This window comes from Lissotriton vulgaris, chromosome 3_2 (genome assembly GCF_964263255.1).
Source record: "Lissotriton vulgaris chromosome 3_2, aLisVul1.2, whole genome shotgun sequence".
Lineage (NCBI taxonomy): Eukaryota > Metazoa > Chordata > Amphibia > Caudata > Salamandridae > Lissotriton > Lissotriton vulgaris.
The window spans coordinates 75,284,208-75,307,645 of NC_141690.1; positions in this window are offsets into that span (position 1 = coordinate 75,284,208).

A 23,438-nucleotide genomic window follows, 5' to 3' on the forward strand; every position below is an offset into this window, starting at 1 on the left:
AAAGCACACACGAAAGTCACTGACACTATTTCCCAGGGTAACGACCTGGCAGATCGAACAGCCAAGCTTACAGCTCAGACTCAAACAGACATACCGACTGACATGACAAAGACTGAAGTAACTCCACTGACACATTGCATGACAGTCAGGGATCCCACACAAGATGTACTCGACATACAGTCACATGCAACTTCAGACGAAATCAAGAAATGGACAGAACAAGGAGGGGTCCAGACAGATCAGGGATGGATGACGAAGGGAAAAGCCACATGGTTTCTCCCCGACTCTATGGTTCAAGTTATCATTAATACAGCACATAGTCCAGCTCACTTAGGAGAAAAAAGCCATGCTAGACAGTATTCAGAATATTTGGTTCAACAAGCATTTTCGTGCAGCAGCAAAACAGAAAGTACGTACCTGTATGATCTGTTGTCAGTTCAATCCAGGCAAAGGCATTCCCGTGGAACAAGGTGGATTTCATCCTCCTGACCATCCTTTTGAAGTCCTCCAGATGGATTATATCCAGATGGACAGATGCCGAGGATTCAAGTATGTCCTCGTAGTTGTATGTGCCCTTTCCCGATGGACAGAAGCTTACCCAGTCCCAGATTACACTGCTGTAACCACTGCCAAACAGTTGGTCCGTGAATTTTTCCCGCGATACGGCTTGCCCCGTGTCGTGTACTCAGATAATGGACAGCCATTCTCGTCCGAACTCATGAAACAGGTATCACTCCTGTTGGGATACCAGTGGAAATTTCACTGCGTACGACACCCCGAAGCAGCTGGTCTCGTCGAGAGACATAATCAGACTCTGAAAACACGATTAGCGAAGGTCTGTGCAGAAAAAGGTGTAGATTGGATGGTAGCCCTGCCGGTTGCCCTCTTTTACATGCGTATGGTAGCTCATTCTAGAACCGGACTATCTCCTTATGAGGTAGTCTTCGGCAGACCTCCAAACATGTGGGGTACGCCTATGCCGCGTAAGATTACAGATGTTGATAGTAGTATGCTGACAGATTACCTGGCTTCCTTGATGTCTGCACTACTCTCTTGTCGTTCACAGGTCGCGGCTGCCTTCCCGGACAACACCCAAGTGAAACCGCATGAAATCGTTCCAGGCAACCTGATATGCATACGTAATTTCGACCGCTCAAGCCCTCTGGAGCCCAGGTGGAAGGAACCGAAACTGGTGTTGATGACCACGAGGACCGCAGTGAAGGTTGAGGGAAGAAAAGGGTGGCTCCATTCCAGCCACATCAAACGTTTTCATGGACTGTGTCCAGAGACATTTCCCAAGGACTGCCCCGTTTCTGATACCGATACTAAACTCCCCTTGTTAGAGAAAACTCCGCAACAGGAGTATAAAACAAAGTTAAGGTCTAGTAAGTCAGACAGCGTTTAATTGTTTAAGTCCCCCTCGGGTGAAGCGGTTAGACAGGTTTCTGACATGTATGAGATAGACCCAAATAGCCAGAGAGATAGGCGAAATGAGAAGAGAGACAAATACTGCAAAAACCTCCACAGCAGATGTATTATCACTTTGATTTTTATGTTTTTTCTGAGTATAACGATCATATGTATAAGCTGGACGTTACATGTTTTCTTTCCTCCTCTTGGTTCACATGTACATTCTTCTTTCAATGATACCATAGAGCACACTTTCAGTGACCTGCCCCCTCACGAACTATCCTATCGTCTAGCACTGCGCAACAATACTTTTATCCGTATGTTACACCATTCTCACCAGACCAGCAATGTCACGAATTGCTGGGTATGTGGCCGACTCCCACCTTACCAGAAATACAAGGGAGCTCTGCCTCTCTTTCCTTATCCGTTTACACATAATGGTTCGTGCGGAGCATGGTTTACTTTAATGTCCTCACTAGAAAGTAAGTCCACAGTTTCCCAGAGCAATTGGATATGGGGAGACCTGAATACAGTTATGAATAAAGCCTGTTTCCCAGACAAAGACGGCCTTCCCCAAAGGACAGGGACCGATCTAGAAAATGAAGTGTATGGACTAGGAAATTTTACCCTTAGCCTCATGATCCTGAACGTTCAGTCCGAGACTAATTCGGACTTGCCGTTTATAACAGTTTTACCAGTGAAGGGTGAATTATGCGTCAGAAAGAATGGTTCAGTACACCTAGGACACAGTGATTGTAATACTGTGGTCGAATTCAGTGATAAAGGAAAGTCTACTTTCAAAGCTTCCCGCCATTCCTATTTTATATGTGGTCAGACAGCTTATGTACGTCTGCCATTAGATTGGGATGGAACGTGTTACATCGCGTACCTATTACCACCTGTTTTTCTAGCCCCATCCGATTATCATCGAAATTCATACCTTGTTCATATAAGACATAGAAGGGGGATCGAGTCCCCAATTGTTGATCAGACTGAGACAGCGTGGGAGCAATATACAGATTTCAATAAAGGATTCTTTTTCTTTGTAGGTCCTGACCAAAACAGTAAACTGATACGGAAATTAACACGAACTCTTGAAGCAGTAGTGAATGAGACTACTTCTGCTTTAGGTAACCTGACCGAAGAGCAGTCTGCTATGAGGCTTGTTGTTCTTCAAAACCGTCTTGTACTTGACGTCATCCTGGCCGATAGGGGCGGAGCTTGTAGAGTGATCGGATCTAGTTGTTGTGTGTTTATTCCTAATAACACACCATCAGTATACAAAGCAATAACAAGGCTTCATAAAATAGCTCACCAGATACACCAGAATCCTGGCACCTGGACTTGGTCTGCTTGGCTCTGGAATGTGATATCCGCCTGGGGATGGAAAGTACTGTCATTCCTAGGAATAATACTGCTTATAGTATTCAGTTGTTGTCTCTGTCTGCAATGTGGGCCAGCGATTTGCGGCTTGTGCGCCACAGCCTGTATTCCCCATCCACGTTCACGTTCCCGTTCCCGAATGAAGAAAGATGAGCAAATGATGTTATACGAACAAATAGATGGTCTCATGAAAATAGATATATCCTAAAGGGCGCCGTAGGGGCCAAGGAGGGAATGAGGAAATAGAAGTTTTTAGGTAGTCAGTGTGACCCCCACTCGCACCCTATCCATGCACCCGTGCCCCATGTATGTCATGTAATTCCTTTCCCGTGTTCGCCATGATAATGCAAATGCATTTCCGTCTAATGTTAGTATGTCAGTTAGTGAGCCCTTCATGTATAAAATACCAATTCCGCATTAGGGCCCACGTTTCCAATGCATTTACATGGTGCACTTTTAAATAACGCGAAGCACACGTTTTCCACGTTTTTCTGGCTCAGTCGAGCCAGGCCCTTAATTGAGGCTCTGAGTCTCTTCTGTCTCTGAAAGCTGCAGTTTAGGTATGCATCCCTGACCTCTACCTTACTTCCTGCCCAGCGAGCGGCTCGGCTCGGCCTGGCCTGCCTGCCAAGACAGTATTTTGCCTACAGTTATCTGCTCAGCCCCCGCAAAAACACATTCCAGTCTAGTGAAATAGGTAAACATATTCCAGCCTGCAGAGCAAAGGGCCCGGCCTTCCTGTCTCCTTGCAAGTAATTTACTGCACCCGTTGCCATAGTAGGCCCATGGCCCAGCGCATTGCACCAAGACACGTATGCACCCACTAGCATTCAATGATGTACGGCCTCTGCCCGAGAGACCTTTTACTTCAGACAACACATCCTCCAAAATTAAGATACCAGATATGCTATAGGTGCAGGTCGTTCTGACATCCCAGACACCAGACTCCTCTACTAGTGCTAAAAGTCAAGCCCCCAGCTCTCCCCAGTTACACGTCAATACCACGTCATGCTCAGTTGCGCACGCACCCATGTCAAAGGTTTCTGCTGACCCTGCAGAATCCCTCTATGCATCCACCCACCTATGACACTTCTGTGATGTTTCCAGCACACACCTCCATGTACGCCTCTGTGCACGCCTTCTTTTACGCCTATGTGTTCTTATTTTTCTCTTTTTCACTGGTTACGCCTACTGTATTCATTTCAATTATACTGTTTTACTATATAGAATGTGTGATGTTAATAAAATGTTGAGTATCCCTTCCTGAACCTTAGTGGTGATGGAACTCGATGTCCAGTGTCTCGAGCCACTTAATTAAAGCCCGTATGACTCAGATACCACGGACTCTGCCTCTCATTTATTGAGCTATTCTTATTGTCATTTAATGTATAGAAAAATAGTCCTGGTAACTTTATTTACCACACTGGTCAAACAACTTCAAAGTTATAGGCAAGGTAAAAACATCTTTTCCTATGGAAACTAGGTCCTAAATATAACTACCTAGATTCTGGGTAAGGCTTTTTAAACTCTAGTACTTCGATATTTGTACATCCTGTACTCCACTGACATCAATGATTGCTAAGACAATTCTGTTTTCAAATGGGACATAATACTAGGGGTGGGCGGAATTTGCGTAATCGCGTTACGCAAATCTCGGCAAAACAGTAAAACATTTCTGTGAACACACAGAAATTCTGCGAACACACGGAATTGCTTGTTCGCAATGCTTTTCTACTGTTCGCAATCACTGTTTGCATGCTCGGGGGAAATATCTCGCAAGCACGCATTTTGAGAATGCGAACAAGTAAAACATTTTGCGAAGTCGCGGAACGCAGAATTTTCGGTAATTTCGCGTTAGCTGCAGAATGGGAAATTACCCAAATTCCGCAAATTTCGCGTGCGGAAGGGAATTTACCGCCCAGGCCTACATAATACTTTACCAGCAAAAACAGGAAATATATGTAGACGTAAATATGATAGAAAACTTGTGAGTGCGCCAAAAGGGGTCTTTAAGTGCCACAGAGTCCACTGCAAGAAAAGATGGGAGAACCTTTTGAGGTCGAACTGCCTCATTGTGTTAATGAAGTTTGGAAGATCCTCTGAACAAAAAAGTGTGTGCAGCAGTCGCTGACCCCCATGATGCAGTGCATTCTGGCAGTGGCCTACCTGAGGTTTATGGTTAAGGCTATGGAGCAGCTATAAGGGGGTATGTGTATTCACCATAAAAATATGCATGTTTTTTTAACCATTATTTCAAGTCTTCAGGTTGCAATATAGCGTATCTATTATAATGGCTTGATATCGAAGTTTGACATACATGTTACTCTGTTACAAACATAATAGATCTCCTGTTCTCCATATTACAAATGCTAAATTATATAATGCACCTGTAATAAGACAGATGGGATATCTGTGATGTTTGTGATGGAGTAACATGTCCTCTAAACTCTACATCAGACCCTAAAATTTGAAAAGCAGCCCCAATTACAAGTACCATAGTATATGTTAGACTTTGCCCCAGATTTGCATTTTTTTGAGCAGCTATTCCTTCACATATGTGATGGATATCCCATCTACCTTATCGCAAAATTTCAGTCACATTTGTGATGCAGTAACACAGCCAGCAAAATACAAATGTGGCACATTGGCAAAAATGTCTTTGTAACTTTGCAGATGGTTTATCAGTTACTGGTGGATTTTCCCCCCTAAAATAATTTCAATCTACCCTTTCATCAAGTGCTTCATGTGACTCACACTCCTGTGGTGCAGTAAAAAGTTTTCGGCATGCTCACATATATATATACTAGCAGCCCGTCCCGACCTTGTGCAGGTATGAATTGCTGCCGGTCAGTAGTATATTGTTTTGTAGGATTTCATTTTGATAGCATTTCTTTTCTGTGACAGGCCTGTGAAACGTTCTGATTCACAGTGCACTGCTGATGCACTTAAGAGTGCGCGTTCAGTATTGTGTGAACTCGAGTTTCCCTACTTTATTTTTCCTTGCAATATTATATAGCGCGAACTCGACAACATGGCATGAGCACAATTTACATTACAGAAGAATACATTCATTTGTGGTAGGCACGGGGGAGGCAAAGCCATTTGCCTGGAATCACAGGATGTTGAGCTGATGCCGAGATTCGAACGCAGCTCCCCAGCTCTAAAGTTCGCAATTCTAGAACTTGTGGCGGGTGGTGTGTCTAAAAGTGTATGTCGGTGCTGACCATCAATGAGAGAGAACTCTGCATTTTTTCAAATTGGTGGTGAAAAAATATGAGTATGTTGCTGGAAATGTGGGCCTCGGTGCCACCAATGTACTTACCGGGGGAGGGTAAACACCCATTATTCCACAACTTTCTTTCCGCACACCATCACTCCGCATACTTTCATTACGAAAGTACCATGACTCCGCAATGCCATTATAACGCATGGCATTACATTTGATATGCTTTTACCACGCATACATTTACAACGAAATTTGTTGTAAATGCATGAATGGTAAAAGCATGTTTCTTTTTAATGTTTGGATAAGGTAAGTATGGGTATAGGGGTATATGTTTTGAGGTACTGAGGTATATGTTTTGGAGTGTTTGGGTATTTTAAGGGTTCAGATATAATTTTGGGTTATGGGGTACAGGGGTAGTTTTAGGGTTTAGGGATAGGTATGGGTTTTGGGGTACAGGGGTATTTTAAGGGTTCAGGGCTAGGTTTGGGTTTTGGGGTACAGGGGTATATTAGGGTTCAGGGATAGGTTTGGGTTTTGGGGTACAGGGGTATTTTTAGGGTTCAGGGCTAGGTTTGGGTTTTGAGGTACAGGGATATTTTTAGGGTTAAGGGGTAGGTTTGGGGTTTGAGGTACAGGGGTATTTATAGGGTTCAGGGCTATGTTTGGGTTTTGGGGTACAGGGGTATTTTTAGGGTTTAGGGATAGGTTTGGGTTTTGGGGTACAGGGTATATTTATAGGGTTAAGATGGGTTAGTGTTTAAGGGTGTTGGGGTATTTTAAGGAGTAAGGTTGGATTATGATTATGGGGTGCAGGGGTATTTAAAGGGAGCAGGGTGGACACCCAGAGCTGGAATTTACAGAACCTGGGAAGAAAAAACAATCAAATATTGGGCACAACGCTCGCTTTTTTTTCCGTAATCCCATGCCCCGCACACGCCCATGCCCCTAGCACACGCCCACAACACATGATATGAGATATGGCATGAAGGGCGGAACGTACCACATGCCCCCAGCGTTTGTCACGTCCCCAGCACATGCCCAGAGCACAACGCAGACACGCCCACAAGGGACTACTTTGCTGGCGCGGTTCTTTTACCTTTTAAATGTATATGGTGGGCGTCTGCATACCCTATGTCCTTCTGCTGCAACTGCCCTTTCCAACGCTGTATTGGGTGTTGTGATTGGTGCTGTGGTTCCTGATATTACCCACCTCAAAGGTTTGGGCTCTCTCTTTATTATATTATAGTATAGATATATATTAAGCATGATGTTTTTACTCAACTGCTATGTAAAATAGATTATTTAACATCAATATTATCCTTTGACCAAGTACTTCAGGGTTTACAAGTATGAGAGGGTTGCACTGCTAGACGGTCACTTTTTTTACACTTCAGTGGCTTAAAACTCCCTATTATATCTATGAGATGACACAAAGCCACCCTGTCTGGCTTTGCAGAGCTTCATAGACATGGAGAAAGATAAAGCAGCGCAAGTCACTGTGTTGCCTTACTCTGCATCAAGGAGGCGTAACACGCAACGCCCATGGATTTTTTTTATGCTGCCCCAGATGTATTTATTCACGTAAACCTGGGGCAGTGGCAAAACCATATGGCTCCCCAGATCAAACATAACAAGGAGAAAGCACACATGGAAAGAGGAAATCACCTGGGGGCGCTAGGTGGCACCAAACCAAGATGGCTGCACTGTAGTGAGGCTCCCACCGGACTGAGCACATAAACCATCCTTCTGCCCTTCCTGACCAGAATAATCTGCCCAAAACCTACACCACAGTGTCCAGGAGTGCCTGCGGAACACATCGGTGCCAAGAACTCCCGGGAAGACTGGAGGACGGCTGTGTAAACAGAGCCGTAGTCTAGAGTTCCTGGGCAGCGAGCTCCGTGACCTGTGGTCCTGCGGGGAGCTTCTGCTGGGAGAGACTGGGGCTTTGCGGCCTGTGCGACGGAGGTGCAGTGTTGGTGAAATCGTGTAACAGAGCTGGAGATCCCTGCCGGTGTCGCAGAGCCTACACTCTTCAAGTGGTGAGCGGGGCCGTCAACACCCGGGGGGAGACTGCGTGGGACCCTGCCGCCTCGGGGAGCAACGCAACTGCTGGGCCGCTTCAGGGTTAAAACGGCCGCTATCCCTGCCCCTCCACGAACAATTGCACCAAAAATAATGGGCGGGAGACCATAGGCCCAGGAGATACCCCCTCGCATCTCCAATAAATCTGCACAGGGGATATTGCCGCTTCTCCCTCCCCCGACACCTAACAGTACCTGAGCGCCCCGTGGGTGGACCGAAGACGTCGGAGGCTGCTGCGTGACCCCGGGGCTCAGGGGCCTATGCTGCATAGACCGGTGAGACAATAGGCGGCCAGCAACACGGCCCTCCCCCACCCACATCGCTCTGCTTAAACATACCTCAAGATACAACGCTGAGGACAACGTGCACTGGAGGTGCAATTCGGCGCGTTTTACACACAAACGGCAATACTGAGGCCTGCATGTAACCGGCGTTAAAGGGAAAAAAGGCGCCAAACACGTTGGACCAGTGCCTTGTTACCGGCATAGTTTGCCGGAACGTGGACTCAGGGGGCCCCCCCGGTTTACACCCCCCCACACCCGGACCATCTCGCCACTGCCGTGGGCCTTGCAGCACAGTGTAAAGATATGCCTGACCATAGCGTTTTTCCTCACAGCAGAGAGGGGCTCCCTTGCAAGAGACCTAAAAAGACCCAGCCTCTCATAGGAAATAACTACTGGCCCACTGAGGCTCACAACAGACTTGCCGCCTGGCTCGCAAATATCGTGCCACACACCCAGTGGCAATCATAATACTTTACGAAGTCCATACCTCATTAAGCAGCCGTAGCTAGGGGAAACCAGAGCACTCCCTCCCCCCCCCCCTCCCCCGCTGCGCATACTGGAATCCCGGAGCAGATGAACTGCCCGACTGCTGGCCAGAAATACAGTACCACACCTGACCTCTTCCAATACTGCGACCACCAGCGCTACAAAAGCAGCAGTTTATTTCTTAGAGATACCTGGTAGAGGAAACCCCTGGGGGGTGCTGATAACTTGCCTGCTAACCAGAACCACTCTCTCAGAGACACTTGCTCGCCACATCTCTAATACATTTCACAAAGGGCACACGGTGCATGAGATCATACCGCCAAAGCTGTTCACTACCTGCTTAGCCTGACAAATCTTGCCTACGTCCTGGCTACTGCTGCCACACCGGCCTCGCGAACGCCAAGACGCGACATGGGCCGCAACGATGCCAGGCAGTCCATGATACCATTCGAAACAAGGAAAAACCCCAAAGGGTCGCAGGACCCCGAGACCAGCCCTACAGCCACGGAACCCCAAGGAGACGACTGGAAGTCCTTATTGATAAACATGCAACAGAGCCTGTCGAACATTGACTCCAAAATCGACACCATAAACTTGCGCATGGACAGCGTTGTCACTAAATTGGAGCACCATGACACTCGTATCAAGGAAGCAGAAGACAGAATCTCTGAGTTGGAAGATGGTGCCACCTCTAACAAAAGACAAGTAACTCAAATGGACAGGCTACTAAAAATTATTGCGGAAAAGAACGAAGATTTGGAAGCGAGGTCCCGCAGCAATAACATTCGCGTTTTGGGCCTAGCAGAATCCACCAATACGGGGAAAATGGAGGGATTCATTGAAAGCCTAGTGATCGAACTCTTTAGGAAAGAATCCTTCTCCCCGCACCTCATAGTAGAGCGTGCCCACAGATCCTTAGCTGCCCGCCCACCACCAGGAGCCCAGCCGCGACCCATCATCGCGAGATTCCTAAACTACAGGGACCGAGACGCGGTTTTGAGGCGTGCAAGAGAGATCGGCACGGTGGGATATTGCAACACTACACTCTCCTTCTTCCCCGACTTCACCCCAGCCGTACAGGAGGCCAGGCGGAAATTCGCAGGAGTAAAGAAGAAGCTGCATGATCAAGAGATGCCGTACGCCATGCTATATCCGGCGAAACTAAAGGTCTCCCATCAAGGCAAGCAACATTTTTTTCAAACACCGCAGCAAGTGGAAGATTTCCTTAAACAACATAAGAAAGACACAGCCAGAGACATTGCAGAAAGACGTCGATCCGGTTCTCCCTCACCAATGAACCAACAAGACTAACGTGTGGCGCAAGACTTTTTACTCTATTCTGAGAAGAAAGAAACCGGACTCCACTAGTTTGGTGAGGTACAATTTTATGTTATTACATGATCTGGTCAATATTACATTTCGTGCTCGGTCAACCACCTCCGTCCCACATAGAGAGACTAGGTACCTTCCTAGCTCCTAGTGGGTGTAAGCAGGGAGGTGGTTGGCAGGTTGGGCGCCCCTAGAACTAACCCCCAATGGGCGAGCCCCATCACCCCCACTCTGTTAGTAGAGTATGGGTCTTTGAGAAACTACTTCTGTTTTTGGGTTTGATATGGGTGGGAAAGGTTGGGGAGGGTGGGATCCATGTGCCCGGCGGATTGGGGTTGCCGGTGTGGGAGGGGTCTCGCTCCAACACGTTACTGGAACTGCTGAACTATCTGACATGAATTATTGTTGTTGGGGAGACAGAGAGGGAAGTTGGGGTTTTTGTTATACATGTGGTACTAAGAGCTATAGGAACATGGATGTCACAATCTTTTGCTATATACTGATGCTTTTATCCATTCCTTGTGTATCAGTTTTGCTGCGGTACTGGTCACTGGAGGGGAGGGAGGGGAGGTTTTGGAAGATGTTGATGTTTTTCAATCCGTTGCTGTCTGTCGGAATTGTGTTGCTATACGTGCCAGCCATTTTGACCTTACATTGTGGGGATGGGTGAGGTAACAGACGCGCTGCCAGCGCACAAACTCCAATTGTTGTCATGGAATGTGTGGGGACTGAACAATCCTAGAAAGAAAAGACAAGTGCTGGGGTATTTGGATAGGCATGGTGTCTCTATAGCTATGTTGCAAGAGACACACCTCGCGCCGAATTGTTCCCCCTTATTCGCTTCAAGATGGGCGTCATGTAAAGTTTTCTCGTCTTACTCGAACTATGCCAGGGGAGTCACTATCCTGATAAGAAAAGGGGTGGGCTTTACCCGGGCGGGCTCTGATTCAGACTCGGAGGGCCGATATTGTATGGTCTGGGGGAAACTGAACTCTCACATGGTGCTCTTTGCCTGTTACTATGGTCCCAATATAGATGATCCGACTGCACTGCTTACCTTGTGGGGCAAGATTCAAACCCTGGGCATCGCCCATGTTGTACTGGGGGGTGACTTCAATACTGCTGTAAACCCTGCCATGGATAGGTCGCACCAACAGTCTCAACATTATACACGTACCCAACGCATACTGCAGGGCATCCTGGGGGAACACCACCTGACGGACTCCTGGAGACACTCACACCCCCTCCTTAGACAAGGCACACATTTCTCAGCCATCCACTGTATGTGGGCCCGCATTGACTACTTTTTCTTGACTGCCGGCCTCACTCCTTGGGTACTAAAAACTATACACTTAGCGCGCACATTCTCGGACCACTCACCTGTCCTCCTTTCCTTAAGCATCCCCCTTGCTGTCTCTCCTTACCTGAACTGGTGCCTCAACCCTGCGCACCTCACTGATTCGGCCTTCAGGGCGGACCTAGAGCAAGACATAAAAGACTTCTTTGACTGTAACATTAACTCTGTATCCAGCCTTACTACTGTGTGGGAAGCTTTTAAAGTCACTGTAAGGGGATGGCGCATTTCTAAAGGTGGGGGGGTGCTAAAGTCCCTACGAGGCGAGCTGCGTAGGCTGGAGGCAGACATTCGAACCCTTGAGCGTAATATCCCCCACGGGGCGCGGGGACGCGCGACGCAAGCCCAGCTCAGGGACAAAATAAATGAATACACCGAGGCTGCAGATAAGGAAAGCAAATTTCTGGGGAAACCTTTTACAGCGCGCATATATGACGAGGGAGATAGGCCGGGGAAAGCACTGGCTTCGGCGGTTCGGCCCCCCCGCCACCACAATTATGTTACCGTCCTACTTGATAACCAACAGGAGCCACAGAGGGACCTCCCAGGGCAGCTGCGTATACTCTCCGATCATTACTCTATACCTCCCATAGGCAGTCGCCACTTGACCTACATGCATATCTTGAAGATACCGCTATAGCATGGATGAGCCCGTCACAACAGAAATTCCTACACCACGAACTAGAGCTAGATGAAATCAAGGACGCCATCATGTCCATGAAATCCGGCAAAGCTCCAGGGTCGGATGGCCTACCGATAGACTTCTATAAAACTTACATCCACTTGCTAGCCCCCATTCTTAAACAAGTCTATTATGCGGCGCTGGAGGAAGGACTCCTGCCACCTAGCATGCGCGAAGCCCTGATAATCTCCTTGCTTAAACCAGGCGAACCCCCAGAACAATGTGACTCCTACAGGCCCCTGTCATTACTAAATTCTGACGTTAAAATCCTTGCGAAGGTCCTGGCGACCCACCTGAACCTCTTGATGTATCGGCTAGTTCTCCCGGACCAAGCCGGATTCGTCCCTAATCGTGCTACTTCACACAACCTGCGCACCCTACAGGCGGTACTTCAAGACATTAGTCCCAGGTGCGAGGCGGCTGATGTCTTCCTGGATGCCACTATGGCGTTTGATTCCCTGGAATGGGACTACCTACTGAAACTGATGGAGCGGATGGGTACTCCCTTTAACTTCTTAGACTGGATCAGACTATTACACACTAAACCACACGCTTCGGTCCTTTTAAATAGTTCCCGGTCGGCCCCCTTTGACATACATAGGGGCACTCGCCAAGGCTGCCCTCTCTCCCCAGTGCTCTTCGCGATAGCTATTAAACCACTTGCGGCCAAGCTTAGACAACATCATAATCATCGGTCATTGATCTATCCAGAGCGACAACTGCTCATTTCATTATATGCTGACGATATGACGTTGTACATTCACAGACCGCAGGAAAATCTGAACCCACTCCTGCGCGAAATAACCAAATTTGGGGCCATTGCGGGGATACAGATAAATTGGACGAAATCTGCCCTTTTACCCCTAACGGATAAGACGCTTCGGTTCCCCCTAGACTACCCACTGCTATGGGAAGATGATGAGATCAAATACTTGGGAATCACAATAACCAGAAACCGGGAAGCCCTGATAAGGGCGAATTATGGTACTGTCCTGGACAAGTTAACAAATAGCGTCACTAAGTGGATCCACCTCCCACTGTACATGGCAGGACGCATATCACTGATTAAGATGGTAATCCTCCCTAAGCTGTTATACCTATTCACTAATATTCCATACAGCCCGGGATCTCACTTTTTCCACGCCCTTGATTCCCAGTTATCGAGACTCATATGGGGGGGAAAACAGGCAAGAATGAAATTAGGAACACTCATGTTGCCGTACCACCAGGGTGGATTTGATGTGCCGAACTTTAGATTGTATTACGACTGCGCACAGGGGCACTTCGCCGCTTACTGGCTCCACCCACCTCCCTTTATGGCACACCTAGCCGTGGAAGATGGGTACATGAGACCCGAGAAACCATCGGGCTATCTTTACTCGGAGGCTCTTGCCTCAAGGCGTGACCCCTCCACAGTGGACTGCACGGTGATAGCCTGGCGTAGAATAGCGAAACGCATGGATGTCTCCTTTTTATATTCCCCTCGCATGACCCTGGCATATGACCCCCGATTGAGCATCACACAGGAAGAAATTGGCCGCAAACTACTTACCAAGCTAGCTCTGCCTACATGGGGGGACTTATACATTCAGGGGCAGTTTCGCAGCGCAGCCCAATTCTTTGGGGAACATGCACCCTCTATCATGGATACATTCCTTTACGTACGCTTGCGACAAAATATTAAGTCCGCCACACCCTGCTTCCCTGACGAGCCGGAAGTCATGGCTCCCCTGCACGCTCTTCTGCAAAATGACGCTCCGAAACATGTGGTTTCCATGCTATACAAACATGCTTATGCGGCTCCCACACCTCCAGATCTTAGGGCTCGACGAGATTGGGATGAAGACCTGGGTTCCCCACTCTCGGACGAGCAATGGGAGTTCAGCTGCGCACATACAAACTCAGTTACTGGGAATGCTCTGATTGGTCCACTTTAAATTTTTGCACCGCTTATATTACACCCCTGCTAGGCTACTGCGCTACGGTCTGCGGGACAATGACCGCTGCCTACGATGCAAACGGTCCGGGGCAGACTTCATTCACTTGGCATGGACATGCCCGGCAGTTGCTAATTACTGGATTGCGGTCTTCGAAGCTATGTCTGACATGATAGGGGTGGCAGTCGAGCCCTTTCCCAAAATTGCCCTGCTTGGCCACTCCACCCCAGCGATCAAGAAACACCGGAAGTTTTTTGCACTGGGCTTTCTTCTAGCAAAACGCCACGTGGCCAGTAGATGGGGTAGGGGGAGGGCCCCCAAATTCAAGATTTGGCTAAATACCATGGCCACATGGCAGGATCAACTACACAGCTATGCCAAACTTTTGCCCCATAAATCACGCCCAAAGGACCTCTGGGGCCCGCTCACGGCCTATTTGCTCCGGACCCAGTCAGACGAAGATTCCGTCCCTGATGACCAGGAGGGAGGGGGTGGCGCTGCGCTTCCCTCTGCGCCCACAGATACAGGCGATCCACACCCTGCTGCCCCCAATCTCTGAATACACTGCACGACATAGAGTTTAGATACATGTAGGGGAATTGTCCCTGACCCCGGGCACATGTCAGGCGAATGCATGACTGAGGAACACACCCGCTTTGAGTGATCGGTGGGTGGAACATCTGACCTCCAGGCTCAGGCGATATACCCACCCTGCCTTTAGAGACTAGCACAAACTCTGGCTTCTTGGCAATTCCGTTACTGCACAGACACGAGCACGGATTACACTTCTCCCCCTCCCACGACACGCTTCTGAATCAATACACTGCAGAGCACTCTCGCTGCTGACATGAGTGGCCTCAAGTTGCGGGCCACACTATGAACTTGCTCTGCACTGGAATGTCCTTTGCGCCACATAATATGTATGGTGGACTTATTGTGGGTGGGGAACATCCACCTTTGGATTTCATAATGTACTACGAACAGTTATAGTTCCGAATAAATGACAAAATGAGACCTCAATCGTCCAATGTATGCTAAAGATCTGTTATTTTCCTGGTTAATGACGTATCCTTTGACAGCTACAGGCACTTTACATCGCGGCCAGCCCTGATGGGTTGTAGGCAACATGCTGTGTTAAGCCAATGTTCCTATAGGCATGAGCATCTGACGGGACAATTGCTCGTTGCTGGAGCTGCCGGCCTGCCTCCTCAGGTTGTAGGCGACCAAGCTGTGTTTTGTTACTTTGCCATTTCAATAAAGGTCTTAAAAAAAAAAAAGAGGAAATCACCTCTCTGGATTGTTTTGGTACAGGAAGGTGCCGCTTCTTGCAGAAAAAATCCTGCCTGCAAAGGAGGCACCCTTCCACCTTGGTACATTGGCGCCAGGCATAAAGTTGTGCAACAGCGCAGGGGAGAAAGGATAAGAATGCACCATATTCAATACATTCAGTGCATTTCTTCCCTTTCATATTGGCGTAGGGAAGAGCAGCAAGAAGACTTGCAGCGCTGCCCTACGTCAATTTCTCATGAATGAGGCTCCCGGTACAGAACAGTGCTGTAAACAACGATTCAAAAACAACAAAGATACCAATATATGCCTGAGTTTCATTTTAAAACCATCTGGTTCCTTGATTACACTCTGCCCCAACAGTGCATTATGTTTAGAAATGTCAGCTTGGGCACCAGTTTTAATGCCTGATGTTCTACGAAGTGCACATTAGGGACTCAGCTGGGTTACCAAAAGTCTGCATTTTACATGATTATCAATACTGCACCCAAACCTTTATTTATTCATGATTTGCAATAATGGCATTTGTTTAAATACTGGGAATTCCACAGAGCATACATTAGGAGCCTGAATGGTTCAAAATTGCATATGAAATCAAAAATACCAGCACTCTCCTGGTCATATTGGAGAAAAACAAGTTAATCACACTCTTCTTAGTGTTTACTCAACCATTGAATTTCTGCCATCCAAGCATAAGCCAGATCAAAGACAACATGAATACTAAATATCTAAAAAATATATATTGCCTACTTGTGGTTGCCATTCGGTAGTTATAGTTAGGACCTTGTTGCTATTCAAAAAGCGTTTTTTCTTTTGCCAATATCTTTGTAGTTGTTTGATGAATCCTCGCAAAACTTTAACAACTAATGGGGCGGTCAGGTCAGCTCCTGTGTTGAAAGTTTTAATGTGATTCGATAAGCAGGGGCCTAGAAAAAGGGGGGTCCCAAAGCACGTTTTTCCAATGTTAATTTCCATAGGAAACTTAAGACATAGCTACAGTCTGCACTGCTGAATGGATTTACAACAAATATGGCACAAATGTAGCTCTTGGTCTAGAAAGCGCTCTTTTTGTTAAATTATGTAAATCCGTTCAGTAGTTGCTGAGAAATGTAAACATTTCTTAGATAGCCATATATCTCAAGTCTGTGATCTGATTCGCTGCCAACAGTTCCAATCAAGAAGTGTAGACAGCCGTCTTGTGACTCGGTTCAACGAGGCACAAGAAAAAGGTAAAAAAAACAAGAAAAGGGGGACAGTAGAAACACACTGACCCCCAGGTCTGCTCTGGGGTCCCACTGGGACCCCCTGGGCCCAAAAAGTATTTTTGTTTGTAATTTTCAACAGGAGTCATGTTGGATGCGCGAATCCCACCAAGAAATTGTTAAAAAACCAAAGCGCAGTCTCCTGTGCTTTGTTTTCTTTAAGCTCCCAGGTGGGCTAGGTCCCAGAGGCAATTACAAATAAGATAGGGGTCCCACATGGGCCCCCGCAGTCCAGGGGTCCATCACCTCCCGGGGGCTATAGAATATATGCAGGTGGGTTACACAGCTCCCCTCAGCCCTGGGGACCGCCGCCTAACCAGGGCTTAATTTCGAATTAATGAGTGTGGGGGGGGGGCTCCTGCCCTCTGCATCCCCGGGGGCCGCCACTTCTCTGAGGCTTTGCTTCTGAAATGAATGTGTGGAGGGCTCCTGCCCCCCACGAACCCCCGGGCACCACCATCTGCCCGTGGCTATTTTCAATAAAATGGGGGCCAACGACCCCCACGCTGCCCCAAGGGCCATCACCTCCACGGGGGCGCAAATCAAGTAAAGGTGGGGGTCTGTTGCAGAACACCAGCCCTGGAGACTTACCACCACCTCCCAGAGGCTACAAAGAAGATGGGAGGGGGCCTCCTTCCAGGAGCCCTTCATGTCCCTGGGGACTGCCACACCCTTAGGGCGGGCTCTAGCAATGTCTCGGGGTTCCCACCCCTGGGACATTGCAGTTTTCTATGGCATGGTAGGATCACTGCTCCTGTCAAGCTGTAACTTCATGGAAGCGAAAGCATGGAAAATGATCTTGCTAACATGAAGCAAAGTAAAATTGCTTTTGGGCAGAGAGACCTGCATCTTTACTGCTCCCTCTGCCCAAAAGCAATTCCGTCTACCACGGGAGGTGGGGAGGTGGCAGGGAATGTAGGGGCCCTTTAGGCTCCCTGTGGTCCCCAGCAGTGTGGCCATGCCCTGAAGGATGGGGTTCTCGAGGCAAACAACAACCCGGGAGGGGGGCCGCTTGGCCCCCCTCCTTTTTTTTATTTAAATAAAAAAGGGTTGGGTTCTGGGGGATGGGGTCCACAGGTAAGAATTGGCCCAGGTAGGTGGGACACGCAGGCCCCCCTACCTATTTTTATTTAAGAAAGCAGAGGATGTGGCCATACCCAGTGGGATGGGGTACCTGGGGCAAGATCAGTCTCAGGAGGGGGCTGCATGGTCCCCCTACAAAAATAAAAAAAATTGATAGAGGGCAGGCCCGGGTGGATGGGTTCCACGGGGCCAAAACTGGCCCGCGGAAGGGGTGCCACGTGGTCCCCTTTCTTAAAAAAAAATGTTTTAATTTATTTAAAAAAAATTTAAATAGCCCAGCCCCGGGGGATGGGGTCACCCAGGGCAGAAATCAGCCTCTGGAGTTGGGGCTATAAGGTCTCCTTGTGTCCTGATGACTTCAGGGCGAAAGTGGACTTCATCACCCAAGCAGCCTCGGCAGGGTGACTCATGATTTTTTTAACCCAAACACCGCCCTATTTTAGCTGTCTCCTCCCTACAATGTCCTCCCATTCAAAGCAACCCAAATAAACTCCTCAGATATATATTTTTTTAAACGTCCCTCTTTCTTGCTTCTAAATGTTGCCATTACGCCGAAGATGGAGTTTTACTTCCCTGTGCTCATGAAGAGAGCCGGCCTGTCTGGAAGTGTGTGTGTACAGGAAGAAATGTTTACTGGAAGTACCTATGGTGAAAATACACATCAATCTTTAACCCTTTCGCTACGGCGGCTATTCCGCTGCAGTGCTAAGAGTCGAGGGGGCCGCGCGGCGTTCCCACGCTGGTGACGGAATTTGCATTTTACACCAATGCAAGTTATAAGGAACGTAAAGTTGGCTTGTTTCTCAAACACACTAAGTGATATTAACCCCTCACACGCTGGTGACGGAACCGTTCCATCACCAGCACAGCCCACCCGAGGGGTGTGACGGAACGGTTCCGTCACCAGCGTGGGAGGGGTTAATATCACTTAGTGTGTTTGAGATACAAGCCAACTTTACTTTCCTGACTCCTTCCATTGGTGTAAAATGCAAATATGAAAAAATGAAACTATCAACTAGACTGACATACTTCACCTTACTCATGATTTATGTGGCCACTCAAAGCCATGTTAGGGTTATTTTGAGGGGCTTGATAAATGTCAATGAGAACCCACTTTATGTGGTGCATAAGTGACTCAAGGTTCTCATAAATAAGACCCCAAGTCTGCAAACAGGCTGCGGTTTCCTTCATGCTGGTTCATTCACCCCTTCCCTAAACCCACTAGCACTGTTATTAGAGGAGGCACTGGAAGTTCTCTGGCATCCCTCTGCAGGGCAGATAGTATTAATGAATGATGACCAGGGTGTCAGTCAGCAACTTGCACAAGTGATTAGGATTCTGGATGGTGGACAGCCTGCCCTGCCTGGCTTAAAGAGATGTTTTCTCTCTCTAACTGTGTCTCCTGACACCATTGCTTCCATCACACCTACCCCTATTCCTACTTTAGACCTCCTTCCTTCTAATGCCATTCCAACTCCTTACAATATCCAAAGTGACAATTTCTCTTTCAGACCCAGTCCCATCACCAATACACCTAACTAATAGCACCCCAAACCCCTAAAATACCCAAACCCACAAACACTCCCATACTCCTAAACATCACCATGCCCCTAACATTCGTCCCAAGAGTCATGCAGCCCAGCTCCCCTAATACAATCCTTAAAACTCCATCCCAAAAAATAGCTGTTCAGGCTACTATCTGCTGCAGGAAAATGGCGAGCCATGGAACAGGACACTTTGTTAAAAGTTGGGAATCAGCCCCAATTCTTGGAGGCAACTGTAAATAGACTGAAATAGGACATTGTTTTTCTACTCCACCCGGGAATTTTACTTTATTTATTCTTGTTTGCAAAACATTTCAAGGTCGACATGAAGATAATTTTTTTTGTCCTTTTTCATTTCTATTTAGAAATATTATATTGTAACCTTTTTGTGGCTGTTGTTTCCTTGTAGATATATTTAGTTTTTTCAATGTTATAATGTTTCCCAAATAAGATTGAGTAATTCTGTATGTTACATAGGTTAAAACTGAACATTAATTTCCTGCTCTTGCTATTTACTATGTGATGCAGAATAGAAGTTGCAGTTCATTCCTTTTCCCATGTTTTAAAGGCAGTGATCTTATTGTGAGGGTCTAGTATGAGTGGCATTCAGAGTGGAAGTGAGTGTGACTGTAATTTACGGAAATACGTGTGTGATTAAATGAAGGAATACCTTGCAATGTTGTGGTTCTCATATAGATTATTTGAAATTGGGGCTGGGCACACCTATTTCTTCACACTTTTTAAACTTAAATGTGTTCTGTTATTCTATGCGTGCTGCTTAGGTAAGCACAATGTCCATATTGTGCTGTTCAAATAACAAAAAATAATACAAGCGTCACCGCTTGTCCTAATGCGCACTGTTGCGTTTCCTGCTGGGGTGCTAATATTTAATTGGTATTCATAATTTTGAACCAATAGTACATGTCATTTCATCATTAAATAAACATTAGTAATCCATGCAGTAACTCCGGCATCCCGCCGCGAAGTTTTACGGAGTTTTCCAGTCTAACACAAGGTGAGCTACCTCTCCCGTTAGTCGGCTAAAAGTATCCCTCGCGTAGGAGCTGTTAATTAATTCCGTCCGTTTCACCTTTTCAGTTCGAGGACCGTTCCCACTTGAACTGTTAAGACTCTTACCTTCACTGATCAGACTCTTACGGCAAACGCTAGGTATGTTGATTCAGTTTAACTCCCACGTTAACTTTGGTATACTCGATTAATGCGATACTTATACCATATTCTCCTAAAAAAAAAAAAAATCTAGAATTTGCTACACTTAGCTGAACGTATCCTACGTATCACCTTTTTCATGTATCATCAAGGTTAGTGACTCATTCAGTTAGCCGCGTTCACCACGTGGTGTGGTACATTGGTGGCACTTTCCATCTATTTTTATTAAACACTGTTATAGACTCACCCCACTTTCTTCGCTGTTTTCAGGCACCCTCATCAGTCACTTTCTCTGGCACACCGATTCTTTCTGTTGACTTTCTACTCTACCTTCAGCTTCCCCATTATCAATAAGACTGATGTCAAACTATTGTATTTATTTATTTTGCATGGTTGAATTCATTTTTACTGCTTACCCCTCACATTCCTAGAACTGGATCAAATAGAGTGTATTTTTCTGATTCTTACAGATACTGCCCCTGAGGAAGGGCCAAGGGGCCCGAAATGCATAGGGCGTCGCTAAGAAATGTAAAAAGCGTTCATGTATGACTTGCGAAAGTGTAACAATTATCCAATGACATTTATAATTGGTTGAATTTCATGATTTTCTCTGAAAAGAATCAAGTAAAATGATTATGTATCAACGCATTTTTGGATTACTAATGTTTATTTAATGATGAAATGATATGTACTATTGGTTCAAAATTATGAATACCAATTAAATATTAGCACCCCAGCAGGAAACGCAACAGTGCGGATTAGGACAAGCGGTGACGCTTGTATTATTTTTTCTCATATAGGTTATGCCACACATTATGTATGCCTACACCTAGTTAAGGATATGAGTCCAACATCTGGCATATGGGTGTGTGTCCAGCCATCAATATTAAGAACCAAGCGTAAAGAGGTAACTTATCAGTAACTGTGTAGCTGTAATATGTACGTGAGGTACATGTTTGCCTCATATGATTGTGGAGTGTGGTAAGTGGTAAGTGGGAAAAAGTGGAGTGAAGGTAAGACTCTGAAGTTGTCTGATTTATGTTAAACAATCAAAATGTGAAGTATGCATTTATTGTTTCAAACATTTAATAGAGCTTAGTTATATAGCGTGCTTGCATAATAGTTAGTGTGACCGTGTAGAAGGGTTAAATGTAAATTCACTTAATGACTTGAGACTTGAGGGTTTAGTTAATTTATATTAGGTGAGTAATATGGGTATGTAGTCTGAGACACATGGCTAAACAATGAGACAGGATAGTTTTCTTATAAATATGGTTTGAGTTACATAACTTTAGGTTCTGTGGCATTAATAGTTAACATAGTGCATTTCAAAACATTTTAAGCAGTTTTGCTTACTTTCTTTCTTTGTGCACTGTGTTTTGTTTATCCACTACTTCCAGAGGCAGCCCCAGGCCTTGGTATAAGCAGAGACAAGTTGTTAAAAAAGGTTTGGTGGTTTTTGTGGGCAATGTTTGGCTATTTATGCTTTTTTTCCTCCACCACAGGAGAAGAGGAGGGATGGAGTCTGCAGAGTTCCACGCCTCTGGCTAGTCTCCCGTGACTCGTGACTCACGACCCCGCATCCGGAATGGCGTTCGCGTTACCGGGATGCTAGTTGTTTGCCGCAGATTACCTTGGAGCTAGGAGCCGCAAAGTGAGGAAATGCGGGTGAATGAAGCGACCGCGGCTGAAAATCTCTGAAGATTGTAACGGAGGAGCCGTCTAAAGCTTTGTCCCGGGGATTCGGTTTTACTTTTCGCATTGATACGTTCCCGGGCTGCCCGAGGTGAGCACACTTCAAAACAGCGATATCTCTACTGGGTCAGCTGGGTTGGCTACAAAGCTCGAGGATTGGGGCTAGCTCGGCAAAAGTGAAGGAGGGGAAAAAAAAAAAGAAGATAACTTGACTCGAATGCTACCGGAGGCTGAACATAGCGACTAATAGAGTCAATTTGTGAAAATCGGCTAGTTGCCAGGTGATAGGCGATTCATGAAGAGTCTGGTGCAGCAGAAAAAGTAACTGCGGGGTCTCTCAGCATCTGGACCCTGTAAGGATTTGCGAGAAGTAAATAGTGAAAAACTCTTGGTGGTCACACAAAACCCGTAACGGATTTCTACAGTTAAAGTTTCAAAAGCCCTTTGCAAAAAAAATAAAAAAAGGGAGGGGGTGCGTTTCTAAAAATGGGCAAACCACTAAAGGAGGGGGAAGATGCGGTCAAACTTAGCAAAGTGGAAGCGGCTGCCCGACAGAAGGCTAAAACTTGTCTCGCTTTGGCTAGTAAGGTGGCACGCAAGGCTGCCAAGGATAAAAATAAGGATGGCAACAGGGAGGAAAGCCCTGCAGCTGAAGATACAACACCCGAATCTTCAGATGATGAACCGCCCCTCTCCTCCACCCCCCAGCAGCACGAAGAACAGCCAAAAGCAGCAATCGAGGGGGGCAACATGGTCGATATCAATACTGTAGATTCATCTCCTCAATTAGAGGTGGAAGTTCATCCTCAATCTCCTAATCCTTCCCCAATTTTGGCCTTGCCAGCAGCTCAGACAGAAGAAGAGAGGGGAAAGAGTGGTACTTTCGCAAAAAGAACAACTCCAAAAACGATCCTCCCTCTTTCTTCACAGCCTCCTTTGGTTTCTATCACTGTGGATACACCAGCTCCTAGTGCCTTATCTAAAGGCCCCGACAAGACAGTATCTGCAACTCAAACCCAGCTTCCAACAGCAAATGAGGAAACAAGTGATGGGGAAATCATGCAAGCTACAACTCCCAGGAACGAAGGAGCAGCAGGGCTCGACTCAAGTATACTGGACTCTGAAGGGAGATCTGAAGCGAAATTCCAGCTAACCATTCGTTAGATGCTCAATTTAATCCTGGACGAGATCCGCAAAATTAAAAATAATCAGCGAACAGAGCTA